Raw genomic sequence first — 20,417 nt, 5'->3', positions numbered from 1 at the left:
CGCGCTTTTTCATATGAAAGAGCTACTCGCCAAATTTTAAGTGGTTTGTGGGAATGGTGAAGCTATGACCATGTATTATATGGGATAAAGTATCCCTGGGCATGCATGATATGGATATTGCAAGTCACCTTGGAGTTCCATACTCTTATAAAGGTATATGGTAATGGAATTTCTCTATGGCTTGCAATATCATTATCTTATGGCAGGGGGTACATTATCTCTATTTCTTATTCATTGAGTTGTGGATGTATAATTTTGGTGTCTATAGGTTAAAGCGTGGAAGCTTTGCCAATTGCTTGGTCACTGTTCAGGTTGACAAGTAAGCCCACTGTCAAGCAGATAGAGATGTGTGTGTTTTTTTTATTTCTTGGTTGTGAGTTCTGTTGGGTTCCGTGGAAGCTCTATGCTATGTGTACTTCTGGATGTTAGTTTGTGGCGTGTCACAGTGGAAGTTGTGTTTATGAGCACTGTGCTAACCCACTTAATGACACTTTGTAGTGGTTTACCTGCCTCGCGCTCAGGCAGCGCGAGGCGGACATTCCGCGTCTCGCGCTTTCAGCGATGACGTAGTGATTTTGACAGTTGGGAACTACAGTTGTATGGTGTGTATGTCAACTGTCATTCATTCGTGCCCGTGGGAGTTGATGAATAAAGACGTGTTGTTCTACGCTTCAGTCTCCGTCATATCTTTACAAGTTGGCGACGAGTTCGACTCCCACAGAACCCACATTGGACCCAGGTCTATGTTACCTGAAGAACTAGACGCTCCTCGCATTCCACACGTGATGCCGGCGTCCATTCACTGCCACAGCCATACGCGAGCGTCTGTCTCCTGCTGAACGATCCGGACAGTCTGAGGTGAGGAAACTTGTGACGACAGGCGCGTTGTCTTCGCTGTTCGTCCCTCCCTCTCTGCCTGCTGCTGACACGATCTTCCCCGCCCAGCTCTTAAAGTGGCAGCGTCGTTTTTCTCACTTTCTGTGTTTATGCTCAGCTGTGCGAGGTTTAACGACGAACATTGCTTGAGCTTAGGAAATCGGTCTGGAAGAAGTCTAGGCAGTATCTACAAGACGAAGAGAGTGGGCACGAACATAATACATTATTCTTTTCGCAGTCTCTTTGGTTGGACTATAGAGGCTGTTTTAAACGTTGTGGCTCAAGGGAAAAAGAATACTAGCCTGGATTTAAGTTCGTACACCCTTGGTTCTGCCACTGTCCACAACATAGATACTTACATTTCCTCTTTCGTACTTTGGAGGAAAACATTACATAATGCAGTCTATTCTTCCTCCACCTCCGTTTCTAGACACACCAGGCGAACCACCAGTGCCTTGGAGAAAGTGGTTCGATGCATTTGAAAATTACCTGGGTGCAATAGGAGCACATAGGTTCAGGCCAGAAAGGAAAAGGTTTTTGCTACTTCATTCTCTGGGGTTTGAAGGGAGAGAAACCCTTAAACATTTACCTGATGTAGAGGGCGATGAAGAGGAGGATACCGATGAATATAAAGACACAGTAAAGAAATTAAAAGTCAGATTTGATAAGCAACCTAGTGTGGTGGTGTCCAGGCATAAATTCTTTAAAAGAGTGCAGAAAGCCGAGGAAGATGTAGACACATACATTACTGCTTTGAAGAGGTTGGTGGCAGAATGTGAATTTGAAAACTTCAGTGAACAATTGATTCGTGACCAGTTCATAGGAAAATGTCTTGACAAAACCATAAGACAGAAACTCTTATCCTTGGAAAATCCCTCCCTGGATGAATCTATTCGCATAGCGAAAAGTATTGAAACGTCACAATCTTCAATAAAGGAACTGGAAAGTAAAAGTGTGGAAGTTGTTACCCCTGTCCGTTGTAAAAAGTATGAGAGGAAAAGAGAGTATCAGCCAAATAATTTTTTCAAAAGGACTGATATCTGTTACAGATGTGGATATCCCTCCCATGTGAAAAGTGGTAGACCGTGTCCTGCGAGAAATGCTACCTGTCGCAAATGTGGGAAATTGGGACATTTTGACAAAGTATGCCAAAGCCAAAAATATAAGAAAGAACAGGTAGCATGTGCCATGGATGCAAGTAGCAGTGACAGCGATGACACTCTTTGCGAACTCAAAGACATGGTGGTAGTTGTCAGCGAAGGGAACATAAGGAGTGGTAACCCTGATGACTGCATTGATCCCTATGCCATCATTGTAGTAGGTGAAGAAAGTGTGAGACTGCTTATAGACTCTGGTGCAAGGATCACAATGATCAGTGAATCTTTGTTCAGGAAAAAATGGGGTAACAGAACTCTGCAACCGCCTGACCGTGAACCTGTATCCTATGAAGGGAGAAGTATAGAACTGTTGGGGTACTTTGAGGACATCTTGATCTTCAAGAACAGACACATTTATGGGAAAGTTTATGTAGCTGTCAATGGGTTAGACATATTGGGATGGTTCCACCAAGGTTTATTCAGTATGATGCTGTGCCCTGGAGCAAAAGAACAGATTCTGGTGGTTCGGGACCAAACACATGTGGAGGAACTACTTAATAAATATCCCAGAGTATTTTCAGGCGAATTGGGAAAAATCAAAGGATTCAAACACAAGATTAAGATAAGGAGTGATGCGGAACCGGTAAAACACAAAATAAGGAGTATCCCTTTCAGCATCAGAGAAGACTTGGAAAAAGAACTTTTGTCCATGCAGAAAAGAGGGGTTATTGAACCCATAGAATCGTCTGATTGGTCTTCAGCTTTGGTCGTGGCAAGGAAGAAAAATAATGACCTCAGAATCTGCATTGATTTGCGCAACCTAAACAAGGTCATCTGGGTGGATTCGCATCCTCTACCGAATATATCAGAAATGCTGGGTGTAGTCGAAGGTGCCAAGGTCTTCACCAAACTAGATCTGGCCTCGGCATATCACCAAATTGAACTGGACAAGGATTCACGCCATTTCACTGCGTTCAATTCTCCTGCAGGTCTGTTCCAATTTTGTCGAATGCCCTTTGGGTTGGCCTCTGCAGCCTCTGTCTTTCAGAGAGTTATGGTCAATTTACTGAAGGGGATAAAAAACGTGGCCATATTCCAAGATGACATTCTGCTGTTTGCAAAAGACCAACAAGAACACGACATAGTGCTGAATAAGATCTTATCCATATTCCAGGAACATGGGGTAGTCCTAAAAAGGGACAAGTGTGAATTCGCAAAAGACAAAATGGATTATTTGGGTCATACGATATCAAGTGAAGGAGTCACGCCCAAACCGAGTTTGGTTCAAGCCATCGTTGATGCCTCTGCTCCCAAAGACAAAGCAGGAGTCAAATCTCTGTTAGGTCTCACAGAATTTTATGCCCGCTTTATTCAAGACTATGCTACTAAGATTCGCCCCATTTCCAAGCTGCTCCAAGACAGAAGCGAATTTGTGTGGGATGATGAATGCAAGACTGCCTTCGTTTGGATCAAGGAGCAACTCAGCACTGTCAAGGCCTTGAAGCCATTTGTACAGGGGGTCCAGTGTACTTTGACTGTTGATGCTAGCAGTTATGGACTGGGCGCTGTGTTGACACAGATTGTGGACCAAAAGGAACATACTGTAGGGTTTGCATCCAGAGTTTTAAGAGAAGCAGAGACTCACTATTCAGTCATTGAGAAGGAGCTTCTAGCGTGTTGGTGGGGCATTGAAAAATTTAAAAATTATTTGTGGGGACAAAAATGTATTCTTCAAACAGACCACAAACCATTAGTTGCGATTTTAGGATGCACCAACAGCCGCGGGGCCACTCCCCGCATCGCACGCTTAGCTTCCAAACTCTTACAATTCAACTTTGACATTGTATATATTTCTGGGGGGAAAAATGTAAGAGCGGATGCTCTGTCACGTTTACCTGCTATCACCAGTCAGGACTCACAAGGGATTGATGAATGTTGTTCTGATGAAAAGGAGGATTATATTATAGCTAGTGTTGAACTTAATAGTGTTTGTTCTATTGATCAGCAGAAATGGAGAGAGGCGTTGGCTGGTGATGAAGTTTCAAAAAAACTTATGAAATATATTTCCCAAGGGTGGCCCAGGGAAAGGAATGTTGATGTTACCTTGCAACCCTATGTCAAGGTGTGTGATGAATTTTCGATTGAGGATGGTCTAATTTTCAGGTTAGAAAAACTTGTTCCACCGGTGGACGTCAGATCCACTCTTCTGACCAAAGCACATGACGGGCACTTAGGGGCCACATTAACTAAGCGCAGAATAAGAGAATACTTCTGGTGGCCTAAAATGGATAGAGATATTGAAGAAATGGTGCAGGACTGCACTGTTTGTTCCTCTAGTGACAAAAGTCTTCACACTAGTTGTCCCCCTCTCCAACCTATTCCCCTCCCGGGTGGACCGTGGGAAAAACTTGGCATAGATGTCCTAGGACCCTTTCACAGTCTGCCCCAACAATGCAGATTTGCTATTGTTATGGTGGACTATTACACAAAGTGGCCCGAGGCCAAGTTTGTCTCTAAGGTTGATTCCCAAGAAATCATCGACTTTTTAAGGGAAATATTTATGAGAGAGGGGTTTCCCAAAACTTTAATATCAGACAACGGAGTACAATTTGTATCATCTGAAGTACAAGAGTTTCTAAGAGAATCTGCCATTACTCATCACCGTAGTTCTCTCTATCATCCTCAAACTAACGGCTTGGTGGAGAGGCTCAATAGAGTCATAGGTGATTGTGTCAAGTGGGCTCTTGCCCACCACAAAGGTGTTCCCCAAAGTGTCAGGACAATGTTGTGGTTTTATAGAACCACTCCTCATTCTTCCACTGGTGTGTCCCCCTTTGAACTACTGAGAGGTAGGAAACCATGTACCGAGTTTAGACCGGTTTGGATGTCCAAATGGAATAAATCCAATACTACTCCCCAAGAAATGGATGAGAAAGTGAGGTCCAAGTCTGCTGAGGTCCAGGTCAAACAAAAAGAGTACTTTGACGAAAGGAAGCGCGTTAAGGTCAGAGAATTTGCGGTGGGAGACAGGATCAGAATTAAGAAACCAGGTTTTGTAAGAAAAGGAGAAGATAAGTATGGGGAAATCGTGGTAGTGGATAAAGTGTGTGGTAATGCTGTTCGAGTCAATGGTAAAGACTGGTGGAATAGTAACAAGGTGGCGAAAGTTAAAAATGTGCTCAGTGACGTCAAGTGTTCCAGGTTGAAAAGTGAGGTCTCTCATAGGATCTCTCAAGGTAAACTTGATGTTCAGAGCTCATCTCCCAGTCACGCCGCTGTCAGGAAGAGTACCAGAACAGTTAACATTCCTGTTAGATACCGCCAATGATTTTCTGTGTTTCTTTTAGCCACTGTAGTTTTCTCCTGCGCTCGCTCTCTCTCTCTCTCTCTCTCTCTCTCTCTCTCTCTCTCTCTCTCTCTCTCTCTCTCTCTCTCTCTCTCTCTCTCTCTCTCTCTCTCTCTCTCTCTCTCTCTCTCTCTCTCTCTCTCTCTCTCTCTCTCTCTCTCTCTCTCTCTCTCTCTCTCTCTCTCTCTCTCTCTCTCTCTCTCTCTCTCTCTCTCTCTCTCTCTCTCTCTCTCTCTCTCTCTCTCTCGCTCTCTCTCTCTCTCTCCCTCTCTCTCCCTCTCTCTCTCTCTCTCTCTCTCTCTCTCTCTCTTGCTCTCCTCTTTGCTACTCTCTCTATTTCTCTGCTCTCTAAGAAAAGGAGATATGTAGTGGTTTACCTGCCTCGCGCTCAGGCAGCGCGAGGCGGACATTCCGCGTCTCGCGCTTTCAGCGATGACGTAGTGATTTTGACAGTTGGGAACTACAGTTGTATGGTGTGTATGTCAACTGTCATTCATTCGTGCCCGTGGGAGTTGATGAATAAAGACGTGTTGTTCTACGCTTCAGTCTCCGTCATATCTTTACACACTTCTTTGCTCTGCTGGGTGAATGAAAGGCTTTCTGTCCAATGTCTTCTGTTTGAAGTTTTGTGTATGTGTTACAACCTATGCTCTTGCATTCGTTACTGCTCAGTGGAAAGGTGTTTACATTTCTCACTTGATTATAGGTATCTAACTAAGGCAGACCTAACCAGAGAGGTAGGAGAGTTCTGTGTGTGTTTATTATTTTTTTTTTTTTAAACAAACTTTATTAGGTCACAGAACAAAATGCAGTCAATCCCCGTCCCCCATAGTCCTCCCCCCAGCCAAATCAGGACATCGTGCAATAATCACCCCAGCACATAAGCTACATCTGTACAGCATTCACCCCAATAATGTCCGTGCTACTAGGTAGTGCATCCACAGGAGTAATCCACCATGAGTGTGCGAGACAGCCAAAACACCCCCCACCCCATCTCCCAACATCCCCCCCAACGAGCCCCTCCTCCCTACCCACCCACCCAAGCATGTCGCCCGTACCTATCAGAAGTACATGTACATCAAAACCTCACCACCCGTCGAGTCCGCCTCCCGGCAATCCCAACAGACAGTACCGCAAGAGCAGAGGGGGGAAGCCCTGTATAGTGCACTCAAGGAACCGGGGTCCCGTCATCCCCCACCGGATCACCCCCATCCCCCATAACCGAACATTTGAACAAGTCCAGGAGAGCCATCCATGCCCGGGCCCATTCGTGCGATCTTTCTTTGTCACTGCGTCCAGCCAAGCACAATCTATAAGTCCCCTCACTGCCCGCCCATTTCTCCATTTCCCTAGCCCACCGTAAGAAATTAGGGCCCTGCCGCGCCTTCCAATGAGAAGTAATCTCCCGCTTGGCCAGGACCAGCCCTAGATCAATAAACCTACTGGTGATCTTAGTCTTTGCTGTATGCGGAAAGCCATGTAGCAAGCAGACCCCCGGGCCTACCTCCAAGTCCCTCTCTGTCACCGTCAGGAGTAGCGTCGCCACTTCCTCCCAAAACCCTGTCACCTGCGGACAGTCCCAGAGCATGTGTAGAAAAGTCGCTCCACTTTAACCACATCGGGGGCAAGCATCTGGCCCACCAAAGTACTCAGCTATCTTCTGTGTGTGTTTATAACGAACGATTGTGTTGCCAGTAGATCCAGCAATCCAGGTGGTGATATGAGGAGAAGCTACACAACCTTTTAAAGGCAACGATATTTCTAGATGAGGTAAATTATACCAAAGAAACAAGATAACAATTGGAAGACCATTCAGGTTTGGTGACCTGACAAGCAACTATGCAACTTTTTATAGACACCCATTTCATGTATGGGTGCTAAATTGGAAAAGCCCTTCTGATGCTACCAAAGGCTCACAGTGAGACAATCTCAAGAAATATGTCTCTTAGTCAGTTCACGGTTCACACTTCTGCCGGACTGGAACCCTGAACATGCAAAAGTGAAATAAAAAAGCTGGTTATCTTGCTGTCCCTGCAGAAATGGACTGAGAGCCAGCCACAGGTCACTTTTATTTTCTCATCCCCCATACAAGACAAAAATACCTTATTTTAGCTCTTAGAGCCAATTTCTGTTTTGTTTTTATATGAGGTGGTATCCTTCCAATATCCCAAGAGCCCCTCACTGGCATTTTGTGTTTTTTGTAGGACATGATATTTCAAGGTGAAAAGCACAAACAGGCAATGAAGGGCAAGCAATGCTGTGGTAAAAGATGCCCCGTTCCACGGGTGGTGTCCGCTCTCAGCCTTGGGGCGAAGAAGGCACAAAGGTAAGTACGTATACATGACATCCATCACGAAGAAACAACCACACTAATCATGATTGCATGGGTCTGGGTATTGCGTTAGAAAATAGACTATTCTCAGGCTGTATGTATTTACAACTGTCATTAAGACAACAGAATAAACATTATTATTTATAAGAAATGAGATCTTTGAATGTTGACAATAATCTAACAATCAAGCACCTAACTGTGTTTTTGAGACATTGTAGCCGCTTCCCCACTCACCTTAGTGTTGGCCTGGACGCTAGTAGTTCCCAAGCCTCACCAGCACTACTACTTTCCCCAGGAGAGGAGACCTCGAGACCGCAGCAACCCGGAACACACTGCTGGTGGGACTACAAACCCCAGCATCCGTTGCGCTCTTCTAACGTGTACAAAACGCAGACGCAGACCCACGGGACGCGTGCAGGGATGCACCCGTGCAAAGCCCAGGCCAAGGGCGGGTCCGTCCATGCCCGTCGGTGCCAGGAGGAGGCTGGGTGGGCCTACTCTCTAAAGTCTGGATCGTGGGACCCTGTGGATTTCTACTGTGAGGTACTTTGATTTGTCACTGTCTCTTTCTGTAAATTATTTTCGCTTGAACAATGGTAAAGCGCAAAGGCGTAAGTGAATATTCAGGGTGTGGAATAGCAGGGACATTAGACGCTTTCCTGACAAGGGCAGAGTCGGTCCTCATCCGCCAAATTGAACTGACTCAGAGGCGACTCTCTCTGGACTCTTTGATTGCCCAGAAGCTCTCTTTCTTTCGGCTGTATAAATGTGGATACTCCTCCTTTGACCTCTACGCCACCGCTAGGACTTGCCCCCAGAGCACCGTCTATTGCCTCTGTAGAGCCGGATGTATCTGCTCCCTGCCCTGGCGAGGCCACAGTTAGACCAAAAATAGTCACAAGGGGCCAGCTCGCACTGCCTCACTTGATATCAACAGTGAGCCCCCAGTTAAAAGAAGAAGGGGTGGTGGCCCTCAAAAGCAAAAGATGGGGGCTACTTAACATTCCTGGAGCTTGTTTGGGGCCTTTAGTGCCTCAAGAGGGGGCTGCCCAAGGGAGTCTAATATTGAGGGGCACCATCCACGAATTTATAGTCATGCGTTTAGTACAGTGAGCACCTCTCATCACATTCACCAACGGCTGTCCTATCTTCCATCCGAGCATCCGTAAAACCTGGCTGGAGACATAATCCCCAGTCGCTTCCTACTGCTATGCCAGTTGGGTCAGCTATTAACGCGCGTTCACCACCACAGGGGGACGGAGGGAGGGAGCAGCTTTCTGGGACCCAATGATCTAATATGGGAAGACCTGCTAATGTATATCAGTCTCTGTACCTTCCACAGGCCTCATCCCCTCTTGTATTGATTGTGAGAAATGTCCCGGTTCTATAGGAAGATCAGGCAGAGACTACCATCCAATTAATGGATAAATCCCTGCACTGGCTGTCCCGCCAAACATGTAGTTGGGGAAGTGGGGGTATTCCACTAGCCAACCAAATTATCATGGCCAGAAGGGTGGAGTGGCTGGGCCCGTCTGAGAAAATAATGGAGGGTGACTGTGTGATTATACATTTTAATAGCCACCATGCATTAAGAGCTCTCTAATGTCACATACATAGGGATCTACCTAAAGTCACACAAATTAGAGTTCTACCCTATGAGTGTTTCTTCAGGCACTCTTCTGCTCTGGCAAAGGAATTCAGATCATTTTTGGGAGGCATACAAAGAAGGGGCAAAGTACCATGTACTATAGTTAATCCGGAGGTAACCGTTGAGAACAGATTTGCCCCCTTCAGTGACCTAGAACAATGTGACAGACTACATCCTTCACCAAACGGAGGGCATCCCCCATCAAAAGCTTATTTTGTGATATCCAGATGATCCCTGAAATTAATGATTCCAGGAAGGGCCAAAACAATATATTTAAAATAACGTCCTGAAATATTGCAGGTATCTCAAACAAGCTAAGCAACACAGATTGGCTAAATCTTTGGGAAACACAAGACATCACGTGTTTTCAGGAAAAATGAGCTATTGAACCTATCTTTATAAACGGCTATCGCTCCTACCAAACAAACCCAGTCCCTTCAGCATCAGGGAGGGCCAAGGGGGGCTCCTAACATTAATCCCTAATACTTCAGAAATTAAAGTAATAAGACTTGAGCCGATTAGCCCTTACTTTCCTCTCCTTATCTTGGAATTGGTGAATAAAGGACTCTGGTTTCTAATTAACTACTACAATAATAATTTTGGTTCAAACATGCATTTAGTGGTAGATGAGGTAAATAGGACCATTGATGAAGCCACAATTTTAATAGGGAAAACAAACCTTTATATCTCATCTGGGTGAGCGACTTTAATATTCCCCCTTGCAAGTACAAGTATTTCCAGTACCGAGTCTGTGGTCTGGAAGATCTATTGGGATTCCTGGTCTACCATTTCTCCCACAGTAAGTACTGATGCAGCCTTAATAGGCTTCTAATCTCTAGGGATATGGCACTAGTCGGTAATCTACCCTGACGGATTCCTCACAGAAAACATTTCGTCGGGAATCCCATGAATCTACCATCGACTTCATAATTACTTCTAATTCCCATAGTGGTAGAATCAACCATCTAGATGTTCAGTTCACACCCCTAAGTGACCATGCCATAGCAACGTGCAGGGTATTTCTGCCATACAGGAAGGTGACTGAGCATCAGATAACAGGATCTCCTTTACTGGCCAGGAAAAACGTCTATCAATTAAAGTGAGCCCAAATTGATAACCATAAGTTGGTATCGGAGGTGATAAGGAAATCTCAGGCAAATATCATTAACTGTTTAGATCTAGAACTTCCACCACTAGTTTTGATTACCTCCTTGAGAGAATTATTAGACCAAATAAAGTTGGCACTCACACTCCATAAATCATCCAATACCGCAAAGAGTAAAGTTTGGTTTGATTACCCATGTACAAAAACCAGGAAGGACCTCATCTAAGCCCTTAAAAACCAACCCAGAGATAGGGCCCAAATTACCTTACTTCGTGCCGCAAACAAAGCAGCAAAAAAGAAAATTGAGAGACTTATTAGGGAGGAGAAATGCGCAAAACTTGAGGAGGCAACGACTACGGGTAACAGCAGAGATTTTTGGTAGATAATCAACTCACCCAATTTTAAATCCGATAGGGGCGCCACCCTTGACTCCAATGTAGGTAAAGAGGATCGGGTGGCTCATTTTGTGAGTATTTTGTCCCCTATTACCTCTCCTGTCCTACCTTCTGCTACCATTCATTCAAGTGATCAGGATAAATTATCCTTCTCACCTGTAGAGGTGTGGGCTGGGCTAGCAGCCTTTAGTTGCAGGAAGGCGCCAGGACCTGATGGGGTATTAATTGATTTTTCCAAGTTAACTTAGATCTCTGGGTGCCCCTACTAACCAATGTTTCTATCAATGTAGCCCTGGTGGGTCCTCCTCCATCCTGGAAAGCCAGCACAATTGTCCCAACATACAAGGAAGGTGATAGGGGGAGTCCCAAAAATTATAGGCCAATCTCGCTTTTAGACACACCAGCTTAACTGATGGGACGACGTCTCCTATCAAGGTTGGAGTTTTGGGCACAGGAGAGGAACATTGTAATGCCTTCACAATACGGGCTCCAGCGGGAGAAAGGTACCATTGACCAGTGTCTTAATCTCTCTCTAATTATGGATAAATATACCAGAGCAAAGGATGGGAAAATGTATCTTGCTTTTATGGATCTCTCTGAAGATGGGTTTTGAATTATCTCTAATCACTTTTATACATCAGTTATATTCTGACGCTTTGTCTACTGTGCATTACGGAAAAAATGGGGAATGCACCCGTCCCTTCAAGATCTTAAGGGGGTATGGCAGGGTTATGTCCTCGCCGTGTTTATTTTCTCTATTTACACGAACGGAGTAGAAAGGGCGCTTCTGGGCACAACCCCAGATGTTCCTACATTTGCTTCCCACCCGTTACCCTTTTTGGCATATGCTGATGATGCCTTACTGATGACCAGAACAGGGCTAGGGCTGCAGTCTCTCATATCAGCCTATGTGGCTTTCATGGACTCATTGGACGTCAAAGTCAATCAAACAAAATCATTTGTAATTGCAGTTGGAGTAGGCAAACAAGGTAAAACCCCTTATTTTCATATGGATTCGGGGAAAATTGAGGTGGTGGACTTCTTCCCATACTTGGGGGTACTCACAAAAATCAATCGTGACTACAACTGATTGAGGGAAGAGCCCTGGGAATGGAGAGGAGTCTAATGGCGATTAAAGCCTTTTCCCAAAAGTTGGGCTCAAAGCCATTAGCCCCCATTAAGAATATCTATCAGGCCAAAGCAAAGTCTGCGGCGACTTATGGAGCAGGAGTCTGGGAGATGGCACAAATAGACTCATTGCAATTAGTTGAGGACACATTTTTCAAGTCATTGGTGTCTCGCTTGCAATCATACTCAAATTATATACTACATATCGAGTTGGGCTTATCCCACATCACTGACTCAATTAGGCTAGCCCAGATTCTCCTGTGGCTCTCGATTTGGCATCGGGATATGGTGACCTTAACCCAAAATATAATTAGAGATTGCCAAAAAATGGAGAATCTCAGCAGAATCAGGTGGCTGAATTATGTAGAGCGGGAATTGACTTTTATGGGACAAAAATAATTATTTGAGGATCCAAAATCCTGCAGACAAAGATTCGCTGATATATTTAATCAGAGGGCACAATACCTCAGAAGAGAGAGGAATTGTAAGAAACAGTTGGTTCTTGCCTATCAACTGGTCCACCCGCAGATAAAGCGAGGATACTCATACTTAGCAGACATCCGTGGTCTCAGCATAAATTAATTTTAACACGTTTCTGCCTGAATCTCCTCCCATTGATGCTAGGCTTCCCAGGAAAAAGGTTTAAACATTCAGATCTTCTACAGTGCCCTTGCGATATGCAATCACCTCAGACCGATCTTCACCTAATGTTCTTTTGCAGGTTCTATAAGGAGGAAAGAATGGAACATATTGTCCAGTTTTTAAAGCGGCTCAATTTTAAACAGTGTTGTGTTGCATTATACTATTTAAAGTTACTCCCTGACCCTCTAGTTTGTTTTGTAGTAGCACGTTTTGGTGGGCATGTTTGACCAAAAGAAAGCGGCTGGGTCCATGACCAATTATGGTCTCTGCTACTTTAATTAATTTGCAAGAACCCCATTTTAGTTCAAATGCATTTTAAGCTGTAATTTTAATTGATGTTAGTATGTATACATAAGAGGGCTGGCTAAAATGAATTTTACTCTGATATTTTAAAGTTTATGAACTCAGGATTAAAAACTGAAAGTCGTACTTGGTCCTGATTGCTTTCGTTATTGTGTACTTTTATGATCCTAATTGTAAAGATCGAATAAAGTTCTTAAAGTAAAGTAAAGAGTCATTGTTGAACATGTCACTGCCCTTACAGCACCAGTTAATTGACTTTGGGTACACGTAAATCTCCAGGTCCACCAGATGATATCTTTCACAAGACGGCAACCTGACCAAACGGACAACCCTCACCAGATATGATATAGCAGCAATCATGCAGACCGTCCACTCAGGGGCCCCAACGGACCCAAGCTCCCACTGTATCTACAACATGGGAACATCACCAATCAGCACTACCCTGAGCTACTTCATCAACACCTCCATCACATCTGCCACTTTTCCAGATGAATGGAATCTTTCAGAAATCAACCTCATTCTCAAGAAGTCCAAAGCCTACCCAAATCAACTGACCAACTTCCGACCCTTCTCTCTGCTCCCCTATCCAGTCAAAGTGATTGAGAAGGCCATCAACAAGCAACTCACAACCCACCTCGAACTTCACCATCTTCTATACAACGCTCAGTCAGGATTCAGAAAGTACCCCTGCAATGAAACAGCACTAATTGTGGCCACTGATGACATTTGAATCATCCAAGACCCTGTAGAAACAGCGGCCCTCATCCTGCTCGACCTCTCCACAGCCTTCAACACTGTCTCCCATAACACCCTCATCAGAAGACTCCAGAAGACTGGCTTAGAAGGATCTGCTCTCAATGGATCTGTCTCCCACTCACAAGAAAAACCCAAAGAGTCAGGTTGTCATCCTTCGCATCAAAGACCAAGATATTGATATCTGGAGTCCCAGAGGCAACAGCTCTCAGCCCTACACTTTTCAACACATACGTGACATGGCTTACCAACATCATCCAATCCCAATACATTACCAACATCTCCTACGCCGATGACACCCAAATCATCCTCTCAATGATGGGCAAGACAACCACCACCAGGACCAACTTCACCAACTGCATGACCATGGTAGCAGAATGGATGCAAACCAACTGCCTGCAGCTCAACTCCGACAAGACAGAAGTACTGGTCTTTGGCAACAAGACCTCCCTATGGGACTCCACCTGGTTGCCACCAGAGCTAGTGCCAACACCCACTCCGACAGACCATGCAAGAAATCAAGGGATCATCCTAGATGACAAGCTCAATATGACAGCTCTAGTCAATGCAGTGTGCACCTCCCATTTCTACATGCTGTGCAAGATCTTCAAATGGTTGCCTCAAAACACCAGAAAGTCTATAACACAAGCACTCATCACCAGCAGACTGGATTACGACAGCACTCCCTATGCCAGAATCTCCAAACAACTCCTACACAGACTCCAGACCATCCAGAACACCGCTTCAAGACTCATAAACCGGAGCTCGCGGAGTTGCACTATGCGGAATTCCACAAAGTTGCATAAAAACTCTGTGGTATTTGGCGGAGTTCCGCGACCTGGCGGAGTCCTCCACTCACCAACCCCTATTCAAAAGTACATCTCACCATAAACATACAATGAAAGAAACCGACGTTTTACATTCACAAGTAAGCAAAAATAAGACATACTCCAGCCAGCAGATTTTTCCATCACAAAGGCACCACAGTTAATCACGGCACATTGTCTGGGTAAAAACAATGCTTCCCTTAGCTCTGCTGAAACTGCTTTTCTTTTTTAGACCACATGGTGCCCGCTGCCACCCACCAAGTGTGCCCTACTGCCCACCCACCACTGGCAGTGACTGACCTTTTATCCCACTACGTCGAGCAGATGCAGGAATGAAAGAAGCCGCCTAGATCAGGAAGTTTTACTCGCAGGGCATGCTTTGCTCTCAAAGGCATGCTTCACCCTCCATGAAACACTGGTGTCCAGGCTCGACAGAGTTCAGTTATTGTTTTCTCATGTGTGTTTTCTCGCTCTCAACTTTTCTCCTCCTGTAGCATTTTCCTTCACCCCCTCTTGCTCCCCCTTCTGCCCCCTTTAGTTTAGTGCAGACCAAACATCCTCTCCTTGTCCCAGACGCAGTAACGTACTTGCAGAGAGGGAGTCTGCATCTCAGGTTTCATATCTGAGTGCTGAGAAAAGCCCTCGACAGCTGTTTTTCAATGCAGCCCACTCTGATTTGGCCTGGGAATGCAGGAGTGTCAAATCAGCACAAATAACCATGATCTCCTTCAACACTCAACAAGGCGTAGCTTTGGCCAGGGTTCCTCTCAGTGTCATTCCAGCTAAGGCAGCTGGAAACCCCTTATCAGCCAGGCGACTGGGACCGCTGCTGGGTAGCAGTCTGTACTTTATGTACCCCTACAGTCCACTTCTCCAGCACCACCGTCACAGACAGACTTCCACCAACGAGAGCCACCCGACACCTTACGTCATAAGTGCGTCACTTGCTGTTTCTGCCTCCCCGTTGTAAGCTCTCCTACCCAATGCAGCATCACAGAGTGCCAGCGTGTCATGGATTTCTTCACAACTCCTCTTCCTCACTGCAGTAAGTACTGCAATCATATTGAATTGCTTATCGCTGATTATTACTTGTCTGTTAGTGTGCTGCATCTGTTTATACAGACTTTTTAATTAACGGACAAAGCAAAGACTTTCTTTACTTGCCCTGATGCTAGCATTTTCATTGTAAATAATGCAGCCAAGAGTAGACCTAGCTTCCTACGGACTGGCTGAATATGAGCACAGTAGTGCACCATGGGCTGGTAAACTCCACCCCGCCAGCGGCTAGTGGAGTTTTTTTGCTGGACTCCGCTATCCAAGAGGAGCACGGAGTGGCAAAAACTCTTAGAACTCCGCTGGCGAAGCGAATATCACTGCCCACCCTTAATAATCGACCTTCCACACTGCACCCACATCAAATCGCACCTCAAGAAGCTTTACTGGCTCCCCATTCACAAGCACAGGGATTTCAAAATTCTCACACACCCAGACAAAGCCCTACAAAAGACAGGACTGGAATATACAAAGAGCTGCATACACTTTCACCAACCCACCAGACACCTATGCTCTGCCTCACTCTCACTCGCAAACATTCCCAGCATCCACAAAAGCAAAACTGAAGGTGGCTCATTCTCCTACATCACTCCTAAGACAAAGGTTGACTTCCCTCAAAACATCAGAGCCTCCTCCTCAATTCTACCCCAGCAAATAAGTCCAAAAATGCATCTAAGATAAATGTGGCAAAAGAACACAAAGTCAAGGAGAAACACATTCTTTTATAAAATGTTCTCTTCACCCTAAAAAAGAGAAAGGAGAATGGGCAAACATAAGATTGAGGTTCTTGGGGGCAGAAGCCACATCAGCGGTCCGCAAGGGCACAGAGGGTGCCCAGCAGTACAACCTGCACATTAAATGACTCAGCGTGATCCTCCCACACCCCAGGCGATCTCGCTGATCTCGACAGCCAAAAAGCATAGGGGGATGCTTTCACAGACTCCCCCAGGCTCCCCATGTGCAAAATTCAAATTATAACAATGAATGGCCAGTGGACTCCCCTCTGCCCAGCGGGAGATATCTGTACCTCCACTCAGGTAACACCATGGCAGGAGCCCCCTCCTAGGGCACCGGTATGGCATTATTTTCACAGATGTTAATTTTTTTGTCTGATGTGATACACTATGTTCGCATTTGAATTGGGCTGGCGGTGGGTAGAATCGCAAAGAAATCTTTATATTGCACTTATTGCCTTGTGGAAAAGCTGATATTCAATACTGTAGCCCAAATCTGGTTGTGGTGATAAGCCAATGATAAAGACTATCCTGTTTATTATGAAATGTTATGACAAGAGAAGTAGACCTGACATATTTACTGTGCAAAGCCTAAGGCTTTTGGTGTTGTTACGCCCTTTGACATATACTGGGAATAAACGATTTGCACACTGTTAATACTTGATAACATATATTATTATGCCAAATGTAATTGTGTACAAACCAATGATCTGTTTATTATTAAATGTTATGACAAAGGCAGTAGGTCTGATGTATTTACTTTGAAATGTATAGGTTAAAGGCAATGGGCCTTTAAGGGTGGATTATTCTTACGCTGTGCTAAAGATATGGATAGGTATTTCATCACATGGGAACTCACAGATTAATGTAGTAGGGAAGGGTTTTGGTGTTGGTTAACCCCTCTAACAAATACTGGGGCAAAAGGTTTGCATTGTGATAATCCTTGTTAGGCCCTCTGAGCAGCCGCGGCCACTGCAGGTAAGAGCAGTGGGGCCAGGTGAGGTAGGATTTCGAGAGACGACCGCGAGAAAAAAATTCTCGAAATAGTCCCTCAACTGGCCCCACTGCCCACCCCTCTTACCTGCAGCAGCCGCGGCTGCCTCTGAGGAACAGCTGCGTATTGTTTTGCCAAATGTGCTTTGAACACCTTTGGAATTGTATGACTGTATGCCTGAAGGTTTTCCTGTGGGGAAGCTTATAGTCAGTGCAATAGGCTTATGTTGGTTATAGCAACAAGCTTATGATAAAGCCCTTCAGCCTGATTATCTCACTGAGAAAAGTTACAACAGACACCAGAGTTTTGCCTTGTTTATTGTAAAAAAGCATGACACAGCACAGGCAGTAGAACTGGCATATTTATCTTCAAAATGATATGTTAAAGGCAATAGATCTTTCAAGATGGGTTGTTATTTCACAGTTCATACACTAAGCACAATAGCATACCAATATGCTGCTGCTTTGTTAATTTTCTTATTGAAATCATATGCCCACCACATGTAAGCAGGAACATGTTTTGTGTTTTATACTTCTGTTATTTTATTTATGTTGCAAATGACTGTTGAATTTGTGTGTGTGTTTCATTTTGAATGCAGGAGTGGGTGACTGTAAGAATGAGTCAGTGACTGGATGAATTGATTTATGACTGCAAGGATGAGTAATAGAATGCATATATGATGAGTTAATCCATGCTTATAAATAGCAGGGAGTGAAGAGACACTTTAGGAAAAATTCCAGACTTATTGTATAACCGTGGCTTATTTCAGGCATCGCCAAGCTGTTCTTATAGTTTGAGATTTGATTTTTTTTTTCTATTTTCAGGAAATTGCAGTTCTGGGAGCTCCACAGAAGCTGCTAGGCTCCCACAGTCACCAAAATATCTGGTTGTACTACCCTTCATCAAATCCACCCCCGTCTTTCCCCATGATTCCCACAAAGCCTAACAACAAACAGCTGTATAGGTATTCCGAAGAAGAAAACTGTTGACAGGAGTGTCATTTGGAAGTTATGTAACTCCACAATACTTTCCATAAAAGTACAGGGGACACATTTTTCTTTTATCACCCTTAAGGGGTAGAATCAAACCCTATATAGAGGTGATTCACAATAGCAATCTTCCTCTACTAAAGTTACTAAAGTTTTAAATGTGTTAGTTTTAAATTTGACATTATTACCATGCCCAGCTATCTACTTAGCTTTCTTGATTGAACAAATGCATATATATAACCAGGAAGAGTTGGCAACCATCTTTGGACTCAGAAAAAAGTAAAAAACAAACAGAAGGGGGCAATGCAGGAATACCCTAACCCCCTAGGCCTGGTGGTGGAGTCCCACAGAGACCGCTCCAGGGGCCATTTTTTTCTCCAATTTTTGGGGCCAATTTGCAGAGGATCCACAAATCCATGGCAAAGATAAAAAAACAAAACAAGCGGACTACCACGCTCATTTTTAATTTGCCCCCTGGCTGGGCCAGGTCCTGGGAACAGGGGTTTTATAAAATTAAGGGACGGGGCACACACACATCCCCCCCTCCCTGGGCCGCTTTCAAACATCTGCGAGGGAACTCAAAATAGTGTAAAGGGGAGGGGGTCAATGGAGCCCCCCTCCCTGAACTACTTTTGGTCCCAGGGACCACCATCCCCCCGGCCCAGCCATCCATTTATATATTGGGAGGGTGCATGCGGCCCCCTCTCCCTGGCTGATTTTGGCCCCTGGGACCACCACCAACAGGGGCCTGGGTGAAACAAATAAAGGTGAGGTGTGCCACGCAGCCCCCCTCTACCCCTGGTTGTTTTCAGCCCTGGGGACCCCAATCCTCTGGACCTGGCAATGCTAAATAATGGGAGGGGGCACACGGCACCGCTCCTGGAGCCATTAATGGCCCTGGAGGATGGGGTCAGCTATGCCCTGGGTACCCTATGCTCGGGACATAGCAGTTTCCCTACCCACATTCGTCCAGGAAGGGAAACCTCTGTTTGCTCTCACTCAGCTGTAGCAAATTTAAAGCTCCCACCAGGTGAGAGCAAACAGTAAGTCTGCTCCCACTAATGGCCCAGGAAGGGGCGTTGCATGTCCCCTTTAGAAAATGGCCTGGCCACGGGCGATGTGGACCCTAGAGCCGAAATCTACCTGGTGCCCCTCTCTTCAATTAATAAAAATGAGGCCAGTGGAGGGGGCTACATGACCCCCTCCCACTTATAAATATGGCCAGAAGATGGTGTCAAAGGGACCAGAAATCAACCCTCCCTATTTACAATAAGGCCAAGCCCCAGGAGATGGGCTTCCTGGGGGCTGAAATACAGCACGGGGAGGGGGCAATGTACCCATCTCCCCAATAAAAATGTGGGGGGCCTTGGAGGATGGGCTCCCCATGGCTCAACAACTCTGTGGTTGGGAGCTGCGAGCTCCCCTCCCAAGTTGGCTGCCTTCGGTGTGTTGGCCACAGGCCCTTTGGCCAACTCTCAGCTGCGCATCCCTGATGCATAAAAAAAGTACACATTCACTGCAAAAAATTAAGTTAACATGGATGTTAAAGTTAGGAAACCGATTTTAAAACGCCTTAAAATGTCATTAAAAAAAACTAAGGTTACAGGGATGTTATAGTTGGGATTTGTGCCCTAAGGTAACTATAACTCGCGCCTTCACCATGCACTGCTGATTTCCCCACATTTTACATTACTCATTATGGGCCTTATGTAGGTAAATTACATTTACCACTTCATAAATACCGAATCATACCGATTCGGTATTTATGAATCGGTAAATGTAATGTAAGTAAAAAAATACCGATTCGGTAAGTGTCGGTATTTTAGAATCGGTATTTACCGATTCGGTAATGGTAACCTGTATCTCATTGATTCCTATGGGCCAGGAGGCCCATAGGAATCAATGGGAAGCCAGTTACCATTACCGAATCGGTAAATACCGAATCGGTAATGGGGGGAGCTTAATCAAGGGTGGCAGGGTGTCACATTGACACCCTGTTGCACCCCTGATTTCTGCATGTGTGCACATGTGGCACACATACATGCCCTGAGGGCATGTGTGTCTGCCACATTGCACACATCTAAGGGCCAAAAAATGCATTTCCCGAGTCATTTGTCATTTACCACCAACTTACAGTTGGTGGTAAATAACGAATCCCCACACCCACCACACACTCCCCCTACATCTCATTTCTG

The sequence above is a fragment of the Triturus cristatus genome, chromosome 3_2 (genome assembly GCF_964204655.1).
Source record: "Triturus cristatus chromosome 3_2, aTriCri1.1, whole genome shotgun sequence".
NCBI classification, from domain to species: Eukaryota; Metazoa; Chordata; class Amphibia; order Caudata; family Salamandridae; genus Triturus; species Triturus cristatus.
Note: the sequence above shows the minus strand (reverse complement) of the source record.